This window comes from Protopterus annectens, chromosome 1.part0 (genome assembly GCF_019279795.1).
Source record: "Protopterus annectens isolate FY-2018-M chromosome 1.part0, PAN1.0, whole genome shotgun sequence".
Taxonomy (NCBI): Eukaryota; Metazoa; Chordata; order Ceratodontiformes; family Protopteridae; genus Protopterus; species Protopterus annectens.
Genome location: NC_056725.1, coordinates 1,188,445,152 through 1,188,457,227, shown reverse-complemented (window position 1 = coordinate 1,188,457,227; position 12,076 = coordinate 1,188,445,152).

Genomic DNA, 12,076 nt, shown 5'->3' with positions numbered 1-12,076 from the left:
ATATCTAGCCTATTGCCCTCTTCAACCTTTAGTGACTTGGCACACACATATACATGCTTTCCTACACAGTTATATTATGTAGCACAGTATATGTGATGGCGATCAGTGATACTTTATTATTCAAAGAAATTGCAGCACTCACAATTCCCTACAATACCAGAGTAAACAGTACCAGTACAGGGTATCAAGGTTTTATTTCTCAGCACACAGTGTTCGTATCCAATGTACCTGTGGGAGCAATTCTTGTTAGCACTACCTAAATGTTGCCATACAAAATTCCAGATTACACATTAGTATTATGCACATACATCTCACTCTGTTAGTATACACACTCTGGTCACAGCTTGACAACATGGGGGTGTAGATAGGACATACTTTGCTTATTACTCTCCTAACAGTTTCAGGAGTTGCTACAGTGACAGGTTTGTTCTCATAGATGTTTGACAATCACTTGTATTCCCTGTTTGCTGGATAAACATCTGGGATCATCCCGCAAACTTCCCAGGGGGACAGGGTGACAGCCAGCCGATATGGGCCCATATACTGCACATTCTGGTCTTATCTGTACATTTGTGGGGTATGATTCTGTATGCAGCTTACATCCACTTCCAGGATTCAGACCATGGCTGTGTCTGCTACAACTTACACACTGTCCATTAGAGTTGTGTGTGCTCTATAGATATTGCTGTATATCTCCTATCTGCTTTTTGTCTTATAATTCTCCTGTGGGTTTGCATTCTGACCTTGTATTACAACTCTCTTATACATATTTCCTAGACAGTTATATTTTGCAGAACAGTGTGGGTGACAGTAATGAGGAATACTTCATTATTCAGTGCAACTGCATCAGTCACAATGCCATACAATACCAATGTTAACAGTACCAGTACAGGGTATCATTCTTATATTTCTGGGCACAGTGTTGGTATCTGACAGACCTGTGGGAGAAATATTTGTTAGCACTACCTGAGTGTTGCCACACACAGTACCAGATTTCACATTACTATTATTCACATACATCTCACTCTGTTACTGTACACACTCTGGCCAAAGCATGACAACATGGGCGTGAAAATGGAACTTACGTGGCTTCTTACTCTCATAAGGTTTTGGGGAGTTGCTAGTGTGCCAGCTTTGTTCTCATAGATGTCTGTCAATCAGTTGTATTTCCTGTTTGCTGCCTTTACATCTGGGATCATCCCACTGATTTCCCAGGTTGACAGGTTGACAGGCAACAGATATGAGCCACTTTACTGGACATTCAGGACATATCTGTACAGCTGTGGGGTATGATTCTGTATGTAGACCACTACCACTGCCAGGATTTGAACTATGGCTGTGGGTGCTAAAAATACAACAGTTCACATCTGAGTTGCATGTGCTATTCGGGTTTTGTTGTCTGCCTCTTCCCTGTTTTCTGTCTATGAGTCTCTCAGTTGTGCTAAATGGCCTGGGTGTGAAAATGGAACTTACGTGGCTTCTTACTCTCATAAGGTTTTGGGGAGTTGCTAGTGTGCCAGCTTTGTTCTCATAGATGTCTGTCAATCAGTTGTATTTCCTGTTTGCTGCCTTTACATCTGGGATCATCCCACTGATTTCCCAGGTTGACAGGTTGACAGGCAACAGATATGAGCCACTTTACTGGACATTCAGGACATAGCTGTACAGCTGTGGGGTATGATTCTGTATGTAGACCACTACCACTGCCAGGATTTGAACTATGGCTGTGGGTGCTAAAAATACAACAGTTCACATCTGAGTTGCATGTGCTATTCGGGTTTTGTTGTCTGCCTCTTCCCTATTTTCTGTCTATGAGTCTCTCAGTTGTGCTAAATGGCCTGGGCGTGAAAATGGAACTTACGTGGCTTCTTACTCTCATAAGGTTTTGGGGAGTTGCTAGTGTGCCAGCTTTGTTCTCATAGATGCCTGTCAATCAGTTGTATTTCCTGTTTGCTGCCTTTACATCTGGGATCATCCCACTGATTTCCCAGGTTGACAGGTTGACAGGCAACAGATATGAGCCACTTTACTGGACATTCAGGACATATCTGTACAGCTGTGGGGTATGATTCTTTATGTAGACCACTACCACTGCCAGGATTTGAACTATGGCGGTGGGTGCTAAAAATACAACAGTTCACATCTGAGTTGCATGTGCTATTCGGGTTTTGTTGTCTGCCTCTTCCCTGTTTCCTGTCTATGAGTCTCTCAGTTGTGCTAAATGGCCTCTGGGGATTACAACAGTCATATACAGGCATTCTTACATATTCCATGTATGGTGCACAATGTGGGTAACAGTGCTTAATACAACAGTACTATTATGTGATTGCAAATTTACATTACCATATGATACCAGAATATACACATGCAGTCCAGCTGTTAGATCTTTATTGTCAGGCTATTACACTTATATTTACATACAATCTATATGAGACTCTACCTGACATATTCTCAGGTGTATGCAGTACTTGCCTTAAACAATACAGGTTTTATAGACGCAATTCATTTACTAATACTTTTAGATTTATTTCCTATGACAGTACATGCAAGAGTATTACTGACCTGCCTCACATCGCAACCTCTCCAGGCGACTTCTGTGGGCCTCCTGGTTTGTGGCCCACTCAATTGCATCTGTGGAGGACATAAGAAGAATATTTAGCCATACCTATCCATGATATACATGAGCTGGAAATGATTACACACATAGTGTAGTGATGCTTACACACAGCTGGGACATCCCCTGCCATTCTAGCCTCTTGGATACACTGCTCCAAGAGGTCCTCCTTATGCCACTTCAGGTAGGCATAGTGATGCCTGACCTGCTCACCAGTTTGGGGTATACCAGTGGCACTGGTGAGGTCACAGGCGAGATGGTCCCAGCCTTCCACCTTATATTGGGAACCCTGGTTCTGGCTCTGCAGCAATCTCAGCTCATACTCTTTGACAAGGAGTCCTGCCATGACTCTGGACTCCTGCATGCACCAGCACTGCACCTGAAAATGCACTCCCTCTCCCCTTCCTGACATGGTGCCTGCAAGGGGAAGCTACAACCAGTTATGAGATGTATTCCCACATGTTAGGTTTAAGTCGGGCCAATTTCCCACACTTTTCCGTGATTGGCCAGTTATGAAAAGGCTAAGCTATGGGCAAACCTGCTTACCTAAGGTTGGCATTGTTTAAAGGAGTATAACACTGGGCACACTGAGTTAGCTGACCTACACATTGCTTACACCTCCTAAGCTGGCCTGTGCAATGCTTACCACTGCTTACATTAGACTTTGCATTTTCTTTTCTTTTTGGCATTGATTTATTATCTATTACATCTTATATATATGCCTGGTATCCATGATCCATGTGTACATACACTGTATGGGGTCCTTGTGTTTTATTGGGGACTTCAACACTCTATTACAATTACACCTCACTTCTGAGCTTACTGCTGTACTCCAATTCACATATTTATGTTATGTAGTAGGTTATAGAACATTTGACTGTATACTGATTCTTTTTACAGATTCAGTTTGATTTTACTATAGTGAGGACTTGTTTGGTGATACCTCTCTCTTCTGTACTGCTATGATGGCTTGGAGGTTAACTACTGTGACTATAGTCTATCCAGTCCAGAGTTCAAGACCTGCAAGGCTGTTTATTATGTTGCTGGGCAGACCAAGAGCTATTGGATACAGAGTGATGAAGCACTTTTGAGCAGTTGTAAGCAGGTTTGCGTGGGTTTGCGCAAGGGTAAGCAATGCTAACCACCGGTTAAATATGCTTACAGAGAGTTAGCTTTAAAATTGCTTAACCTGTGTGGGCATTGCTTACCCCCACATAAACTGGCTTATACCCGCTTACTAGTGCTTAAATATGCTTACTACTGTTTATGGGTGCTTACACTTGCTTACTAGTGCTTACTCTTGCTTACAATTGCACTGATTTAGACGGTAATATCTAATGGTTCTTGGGAAGGTAGGGAATTTGGAAGCTGTATGGAGTTGTCATTCATTACACATTTTATCTTCCATTTGTATCCATGATGCCTATGTACATATACTGTATGGAGCACATGTGCTTATCTAGGGACTTTGCAACATGTGCATTTAATGCAGTACTCCAGGTCACAAATATATGTTAACACATATATTTATGAACTGGAGTACTGGAGTAAATGCACATGTGAGGTGTCAGTGTCATAATGAATAAAGCACTAGTAGACAGTTTTAAGCACCAATAGTCGTAAGCATATTTAAGTACTAGTAAGCGAGTTTAAGCCTGTATGTGCGGGGGTAAGCAATGCGCACACAAGTTAAGCAATTTTTAAGCTATCTCTCTGTAAGCATATGTAACCAGAGGTTAGCATTGCTTACCCTCGAGCAAATCCACACAAACCTGCTTACAAATGCTCAAAAGTGGCTTAATCACTCTGTATCCAACGGCCCTTGTTCTGCCCATCAACAAAATAAACAGCCTTGCAGGTCTTGAATGCTATACACTATAATCACAGTAGTTAATCACCAAGACATCACAGCAGTACAGAAGAATGAGGTATCAGCAAACAAGTCTTCACAAGAGCACTCCTTGTCAAAGACCATGAGTAGAGATGGCTGCAGGACCAGTACCAGGGCTCCCAATATAAGGCGGATGCCTGGGATCATCTCGCTTATGAGCTCACCAGTGCCATTGGCATACCCCAAACTGGTGAGCAGGTCAGGCATCACTATGCTGACCTGTAGCAGCATAAGGGGGACCTCTTGGAGCAGTGGATCCAAGATGCTAGAACAGCAGGGGATGTCCCAGCTGTGTGTATCACCCCACTATGCATGTAATAATTGCCATCTCATGTATATCATGGATAGGTATGACTAAATATTCCTCTTATGTCCTCAACAGCTGCAATCGAGTGGGCTGCAAACCAGGAGGCCCATGGCAGTCACCTGGAGAGGTTGCAACATGAGGCAGGTCAGAAATACTCTTGCATGTATTGTCATAGGAAATAAATCTAAAAGTATTAGTAAATTAATTGCCTGTATAAAACCTGCATCGTTTAAGGCAAGTACTGCATACACCTGAGAATATGGCAGGAAAAGACTCATATAGTATGTATGCAAATAAAAACGTAATAGCCTGACAATAAAGATCTAAACCTTATGAGACTAAGAAGCCACATATGTCCCATTTACACCCCTATCTTGTCAAGCTGTGGCCAGAGTGTGTACAATAACAGAGTGAGATGTATATGCATATTACTAATGTGTAATCTGGAACTTTATGTGGCAACAAACAGGTAGTGCTAACAAACTTTGCTCCCACAGGTACATCGGATATGAACACTGTGCTGAGAAATAAAAAACATTATACCTTGTACTGGTACTGTTTACTCTGGTTTTGTAGGGAATTGTGAGTGTTGCAGTTCCTCTGAATAATAAAGTATCACTGATCACTGTCACCCACACTGTGCTACATAATATAACTGTGTAGTAAAGCATGTATATGTGTGTGTCAAGTCACTAAAGGTTGAAGAGGGCAATAGTCTAGATACGTCCTGGTACACCTGCATGTGGTCAACACATGGCCAGAGTCTGTGCAGAAAGAGTTGGATAGCTATGTGCACAACATTAACCCAGAATCTGGGAGTATGTGTAGAAACAGATAGTTAGTTTTAACAAGCATTCCCTCCACAGGTATACCAGGTAAGAGGTGTATACGGCAGGTAAAGCCAGTTCAAGTATAACGATGATGACAGCCATATCACTGTCCAAACTAAGGCTATAGGGTAGTGTAGTAAGACTTGTAAGATACAGATAACAGCACTGACTAGGAAAGTAATGTGGACCACAGGAATATACTAGTTGTTAATTGACATCTTTCTCTCACCCCACCATATCTCCAACAATAAACAACATACCCACACCAACCGATTTGTAATGACACTAATGTACTGATAATGTCCAATTCTTTGATAAATATTTTAATTGTTCCCATGCATGTGCTATATTGAATTATTCCAACATTTGTGGCATGGTGCCATCAATGCACCTGCATGCTGTTCTTATTACCAGTGTGGTCCCATATATGCATGTGTTCTGTTTGCTATGCAACTGTTCCGCATCTGGTGTCTGGGTTAATGGGAATATCTATGCATGCTGTTATACCTAACCCTGGAATGTGTTGACTATTACTAACCCATATATGATGATAAACTCTAAACACTATAGCATGTTTGAGAAGGCCGGTCCCAGTGGACCCACCTATCCCACCTCAGCTGGCTGTGGCACCGGACACCAGCATGTCTGGGATTCAACCCAGGACCTCCCTGTCTGCTGGTCCTGCACCACCTTTGGATGGAACTGCCTCAGGGGATGGGGCTTGCCCTCCTGGGAGTGGATGCAGACAGGAACCTGTCAGCCATCACCAGGTCTGGGTCGTGGTGCATAGCAAGCTCAACCAGCAGTTTGGTGATCTGCTATGCCAGCTCAAGGGCTGAGTGTCATGACTAGAGGGTCAGCCTGGCTCTCTGACTCAGCCCCCAGCACAGCCACCTTCTGGGCTGTGAAGGTGCAGTTGTGACTGCCCATGGGTGTGGACCTCAGTCCCACTGTTTCTACTAGGGGGCTCACGGGCTTCCTATTTCCTAACACCCCTCTGCATCAATGTATTTACCCCCCCACATGTGTCACATACTGCCCCTGTATGCATCTTGTTTGCCTTGTCTGTTAACCTACCCAACCTACCTCCCCAAATATATCTACTTTCCCTCCCCAACATCCCACTCTCTATGTATAGTAAGATACATATGTAGAAGGTGCACACAATATGGAACAGTCACTATGCCTACAGTTACCACCTTAACAACTGGACACTGTATGAGCCACCCATACAAATGACAGTCGTTGTCTGCAACATATATCCACAGAGACGTCAAAGGATATAACATCACACACAGGTTTGCATAAATGGGAAAGCTTTATTTGTGTACTATTGCTGTTGTATATGCCATGTCATATAGCTGTGTAGACACTGACATCCATATAAGCAGAGTAATGCAACTGTGAAACAGTTATACTAATACAGTAGTCTGGAAAGGTTTACAAATGTTGCTGTCCAGGCCGAGGCCTTCAAGTAGTGCAATAGTGAAGATAGACTGGGCCACAGCATACCAAACAATTCAGAGTAAGTAATGCAGATGTATAATTCATCAGCCTCTATCTACACTCTGTACACAATCCCTAGGGGGTAATGACCTCAGCTGATATAATGGGATATAACTGTTACATAACAAGTCATAACTGATACCATCACAAGCACACTGACAAACAGAACAGTCTGCATGGAAGGAGGTGGTAGGCTTGCATTTACCCAAGATGGATTGTATGGTAATGTACATCCAGATACCTTAAGGCAGCTTAGACATAGTGTGTGTGGGAGGTCACATCTGCTTTAAACATGTGTGTCATAGGCTACTGACAGACATCCTAAGGACATCATAGTACAGTACCGCTGCTAACAAGTAATGCTCCTGTGGACTACAGCAGACATATTGGCCAATGTATGCGGACAGTCTGACACACTCTGGACAGTCCAAAGGTATACAAATAACCCCTTTGTGCAAGACATGTGGACCAGGCCTGACAATGTGGCTGTTCAGAGCCATGTAGATGGGTATAACACATAACTACCAGTGTACATTTGCTCCATACATTATGCATTCACACACCCCTGTCTGTCCTGACACATGATAACCACTGGTACAGAGGTGCCATGGCCACATACTACTGCCTAGATATTACCATACATCTGTACAGCATCCCACTGCTCTGTCTGAAATACATGACCATTATGGTGGCCCAGCAGCAGTACATCTGGCAAGTATCCGGACATGACATCTCGCTAGGTAAGTACACTAAGCTGCTAGACATGAACAAAGCACTGTGCAGGCTACAGGCAGACTGGCTCAGCACTGGCCTACATTTCCTATGGGGGAATACACATGTGCCAGCATATATAGCAAGCTCAACAGGCATGTCACAGCACAGAGTATGATACACCTGTGTGAAAGTGCATAACCGCAACCAATGTGAACACAGCCACAGCCACATATGGTAAGCTAGTGTAATATTACAGTATATGGACGATCTGTTCAAAACAATTCTCATATGTGCCACTCACACACTAACCCTACATATACTGGGCCACTACACAGTGTGGTCCGAAGCCTGTTTGTAGTATAAGACATATGTGTGTATGGCCCAACAAACATGTAAGCAGATAGGGTAACATACAGTGGAGCAGCATGTAACATCAGATAGAACAGGACCAAGAACAATGGCATCTACCACAGTCTGTACACAGGCCAAAGTACATATTAACAATACACACAGTGTCAACAATCACCATGAGTACACAGACCTCAGTACTGCACACACGACAACAGAATGTACAGGTTATGTAATAAAATATAACCCGTACTATACATAACGTGTAGAAGTCTGATATTTCACTGGCTTGTTATCAGATATGATGACACTAATTATGGTGTACAGCACATATGCACCTCTGACTTTATGGCATATATACAACGAATGACAGAGTTGTGGCTGAAGGCACATGCACAGGGCCAATATTGACATGTTGCTGTGATACCCTCATACAATTACTGTTGTAACAGGGTTTGTTGCAACATATGTCCTATGAGGGGTATGAGGTCTGTAACTCTCACGGCTGTCACCATCTACAGACTGCAATCCTCACACTACCTTCTGCAGTTCACAGATAGGTGCTCTGTGGGTAACACATGAAACAAAAGGTACCACACACTGACCAGTCTGTGGATGGCCATACAGGTGGGGGTTTCCTCATAAACATATCACTGACGTAGCACCCATTAAAACATGTAGGACAGCCATATGCACACACACTCTGTTAAACCAACAATACTCCAAATGCAGTATAGCAGCACTTACAGCCTGTAGGCAGGTCAGTCACATCCCCCTTATGTGTGTTGCCCTGTTTCCACAGTGTATGTTGTTAGAGGTAGATCCCCAATCCATCTGATATGCCATTTGCCAAACAATGGACCAAGTGCCTGCTCACAGTGACTGTAAAGGCCCAACACCAACATATTGTTCCTAGATATTTGAGTGTGTGTCCATGCAATTAGCTATGGGAATGTTACCACAGCTGTTCCACATGCAATCAGCTAGGGGAGGGTTGCAATTCATGCAGAGGCCATCAGCTGATCATGAGCAACACTTAAATACACATGCAGCTGCCTACGCAAAGCAGGTGTAAGTCTCCACGTCCACCAGAAAGGGAGTGAGAGAGGCAGACAGAGGCAAAGAAAAGTTAGGGAGGAGTGGGAGAGTAAAACATAAGCATGTGTGTGTCACACACCTACCAGTACAGGATATCAAACCTCTGATGACTATGTAGTGCTATCACATTTCAATGCAGTTACTGGATGTGCCACATAGGTTACATGTTGAAGAGCCCTCAAAAGATATATGTGATTGTGAGTGACATCTGCAACAGGGACATGGTAGCTATATGGTAGGTGTAGTACACATGCCTGTCCACATGAACAGGTGCCAGTGTCACCACAGCCACACTCTCTCAGGGACGCACACACATAGACACACTTGGCAGGACCAGGAATACAACTCATCACTACAGAGATTGCCTCAACACATTACTGTGCAGGTATCACATGCACCACAGGGGTCATACAGAGATTATATGGGCAAAGGGTATGTGGAGGTGTCTGACATCAGACAACATGCTTCAGTATGCCAGTGGGGGTTGTAGTGAGTGTGAATGTGGTCATACATATCATACAACACACACACAGACACAGGGTGCCAGTACTGACATGCATGGGCGCATTGCTTCAGGGTGTGTAGTCGACTGTGCCAGACGGCTATACAAGGCTAGGTGATGGATATACCTTGGCATCAGGCCTCATGACAATGGTCTGCATTGTAGCTCAGGGGTGTAGTGTCTGGAATTGACCACGCAGGCTGGTATTGGGTGGGTGACTGTTGCGTGTGCCCAATGCTGTGCATTGCTTGCCATGTATTTGTTCCTTAGTCCATGACATGGATGGTGTCTGGGATGTGCACTCTTCCCATATGCATGTACAGTGACATGTGTAATTGCACCTGGTGTGTCTGGCCCATGTTGTGTACACAGATTGTTAACATCAGATGTGCCAGTCCTGGCGTCATGTGGTGGGAACTATTAATGGACAGCAGGTTTACCCTGCATCTACTTTGACAGCATGATACTGGTATTCCCTGGTGTCAGTGGCATCTGTCCATACAGAGCATGTTTTCAGGCATGGTATATCCTTTGTGTGTCACATTTGATGGTGCCACAGGTGTTGCAAGTGTCCAGTGGGGAACATGGGGAAGGTGCACTGTCAGCATGTGCATGCCTATTGGACTGATGGCCATGGTGCCATGGCCACTGTAGCCCACTGCAATCACATCATGGTTACTATCAGTGGACAATATGCAGGATACTACTAATATAGCAGCTGTTGCCTAAGCAAGTGTGTGTATGTGTGTGTGTGTGTGTGTGTGTGTGTGTGTGTGTGTGTGTGTGTGTGTGTGTGTGTGTGTGTGTGTGTGTGTGTGTGTGTGTGAGACATGGGTTGAGAGTGTTCTCCGGTTAATACTAGGGTTGCTCACTTTGTTCACCTGGCCTTGATGCCACATGTAGGGTTATGGATTTGCACCCCAGCCTCTCAGCGTTTTCACATCTGTTATCCCTGTACAGTGAACATTGTGATATATACTAGGGTCACCATATAAGAAATTTGCAAAACCCACTCCCCATTGAGTTCAGTTGTTACACACTTCCTCCCACCTCCACACAGGATATGAATTACAAACACAGACACACACACACACACACACACACACACACACCTGTCATGTCTGGGATTAGAACTCCTACCTAACTAGTTTATTATACTACAGCACTACACAGTTATAGGACGTGCCACAGAGATTACTGGAGCACTCCTTCTCCAAAGGTGTATTCCACAGTGAATGACATCAGCATGATTGGCAAAGTAGGGCATTTGAACTGTAGTGAGTGTGACTATCCTGAAATGCATTGCTCCCTACACAAACATAGAAATACACAAAACATCCACAACTGCCAGGTGAGGGGATAGAACCCCTACCAGAGTTCCATACCATACTACAACATGAAGCTGTTACAGGACTCTCCGTGGAGAGAACTGAAGTACTCTTTCCCCAAAGGTGTATTTCACAGGGAATGACATCAGCAGGATTGCCAAAGTAAAGCATTTGAAGGGTAGTGAGTGTGACTAGCTTAAAATTCATTGCTCCTTACACAGACATAGAAACACACACAACACATCCACAACTGCCATGTGTGTGGATAGAATCCCTACTAGAGTTCCATATCACACTATAGCATGAAGCAGTTGCAGGGTGCACCATGGGGAGAACTGGAGTACTCCTTCCCCAAAGGTGTATTTCACAGTGAATGACAGCAGGATTGCCAAAGTAGGGCATTTGAAGTGTAGTGAGTTTGACTAGCCTAAATGCATTGCTCCCTACACAGACATAGAAACACATACAAAACATCCACAATTGCCATGTGTGGGGATAGAACCGCTACCAGAGTTCCACATCACACTACAGCATGCACCACATGGAGAACTGGAGTAATCCTTCCCCAAAGGTTTATTTCACAGAAAATGACATCAGCAGGATTGGCAAAGTAGGGCATTTGAAGTGTAATGAGTGTTACTAGCCTGAAATGCATTGCTCTCTACACAGACAGAGAGACACACACAGAGCTGCCAGTTCTGGGTATAGAACTCCTACCTATCTAGTTTATCACACTACAGCAGTACGCAGTTATAGGATGCACCACAGAGATTACTGTGCTACAGTTTTCCTAGAGGTGTATTTTAATGTGGGTGATATTAGCAGCCTTGCCAAAGTAGGGCCTTTAAAATGGAGGGAGTGTGGCTAGCCTAAAAAACATTTCTTTCTACAGAGACCAACACCAAGTCTGGGATTAGAACTCCTACCTAATTAGTTTA